Consider the following 2,266-nt stretch of genomic DNA (forward strand, 5'->3'; position numbering starts at 1 on the left):
GGCCCTCCCCTAAACCAGGGAGTCCCTGATCATCCCACTCCCAGGGTGATGAGGGTGAGTACCCTTCATCGCAAAACATTTCCAAAAAGAGACTTTATTTGGAGAAACACTTTGCCCTTCTTTCTGAACCACATTACGTATCCAGAAAGTATATGTTAATGCGGGCCATCTCTCACTCACAATGCAATATTCCCCCGTGATTCCCGGCCTAGGCAGTGGTAGAGAGAATAGGTAATTTATGCATCAAGGGAAGGATGGACTTGCCTTCGTCGAAGCTTTCCTGGCACAGAAGACCTACTTCCGGAAGTTCGGGCTCTGGTCCCTCTTCCGGGGCTACGGGTTCCGGATCAACGATCCCCGCTTCTTCTAGGAAAACAGGCAATAAAACAATACATCAACAGGGATTTACAAATTATAGTGTGTCATTTTCTAACATCATTGTTGTATGAGATCTTTAGAAATCATTTGGATAATTTTTGGTGCATAAAATATTGAAGAATACTAATTAAATGGGAAAAGGGGAGGAAAAGGGAAAAAGAAAAGGAATTTCTTCTCAGGTGGGCCAGGGGGGTGGTTTTCAGCCCAGCCAGGCGCGAGGGCGCCGGCCCAGCTGCGGCCCGCAGGCGGAGAGACGGCGCGGGCGCGCGGGAGCAACGGCGTCACTGCGGGTCCACCAGTCAGCGAGAGCGGAGGGGAAACGGCGTCACGGTTCCACGGCGCGGGCGAACCGGCCGTCCGCGGGGAAGAAAACCCGGCCGCCGGTGGGCTCGACGGCGATTCGCCGCCGGTGGCCCGGTTCTTGGTCCACGAGGAGGTGGCTTAGCACGGGCAGGGGCTGGCGATCCTAGGGGTAGGCTTGATTTGGCTAGAGGGGGACAGGAAAGGGCTGTCCGCGGGGAGGTGGCGGAGTTCCGCGGCGGGGATCGCCGCCGGTGGTCTTTGGGCGAGGGATTGGGACGGGGAAGTGGTGTTTTGAGTTTGCGGCAAAGTGAGGAAGCTGCTAGGCTAACTTAATCGCTCGCTGGGCCAACAGAGAGGGAGAGAGAAGAGGGGGAGGAACTCACCGGAGAGGGGGAAGACGGCGGCGCTTCGCGAATTGGGCTCGGGCGAGGGGAGGAGGGTAGTGGTCGAGGCCGGTGCGAGGAAGAAGGAGCTCGGGGGAAGCTTTTTATAGGCGCGCAAGGGCAAGGGGGGCGGTGGAGCGCCCTGACTCCGGCGAGCTGCACAGTGCCGGCCATAAATGCCGCACAGCGCCGCCGATGAGACGCCACGGCGGGGCGGTACCGGCAAGGACGTTGGTCAAGGGGGGGGAGGACGGGGCGGTGCCGAACTCTTCCTGTGCGGCGAGGAGACGACGGCGAAGAGACGGCGGTGAAGGGACGGCGGGGCGTCGTATGCGGGGAGGGTGACGAAGCAGCTGACCGGTGGGGCCGGTCTGCCAGTGGGAGCGAGCGTGCGAGAGAGGGCGGCTGGCAGGTGGGGCTGGCTCGTCAGTGAGAGAGAGGCGGAGTGCGGAGCGGGCTGGCGCGCGCGCGGAGGCAGGCCGGGAGTGGGCCGAGAGAGGAGGAGCGCGGGCGCGAGAGGGGGGGGGGAGTCGCGGGTTTGGGCGGGAGTCGGCCCAGCAGGGGGAGGAGAAGGCTTTTCTCTTTTTCTTTTTACTTTCTAATTCCTATTTCCCATTTTGCATCTTTTTCTTTTGAACAAATTATTTTGTAGATACTCTAAGTGTTTAGAAAATAGAATCTAAGTGAGGTGCTTTGTGATCAAACAAAATGTATGCATATGATGAAGGAAAATTTAGTGGAGGACTTTAGAATTAGAGGATGGAGGGAGGGGTAAAAGGTGGATTAGGGTTTCAAACCTAGATTAGGATTTTTGGGATGCTACACTTTTATAGCCCCAAGGCAGCTAGGAGCCATTGAGAGCATTCCAGGAAGGCAATTCTTGCCTTCTGTCGCCTGGCGCACCGGACAGTCCGGTGCACCACCGGACACTATCCGGTGCGGATTTCTTTCCTTCTTTGGCGAAGCCGACCGTTGGATTTTCAGAGCCGCGGTGCACACCGGACAGTCCGATGCTCCCTTCTGACCGTTGGCTCTGCCATGCGTCGCGCGCGGATTACGCGGCCGACCGTTGGCCCGGCCGACTGTTGGCTCTACAGATAGTCCGGTGCACCACCGGACAGTCTGGTGATTTATAGCCGTACGCCGCCATTGAAGTCCCGAGAGCAGCCAGTTGACAGACTCCAGCCTGACGCACCAGACAC

The sequence above is a fragment of the Zea mays genome, chromosome 10 (assembly GCF_902167145.1).
Source record: "Zea mays cultivar B73 chromosome 10, Zm-B73-REFERENCE-NAM-5.0, whole genome shotgun sequence".
Classification (NCBI taxonomy): Eukaryota; Viridiplantae; Streptophyta; class Magnoliopsida; order Poales; family Poaceae; genus Zea; species Zea mays.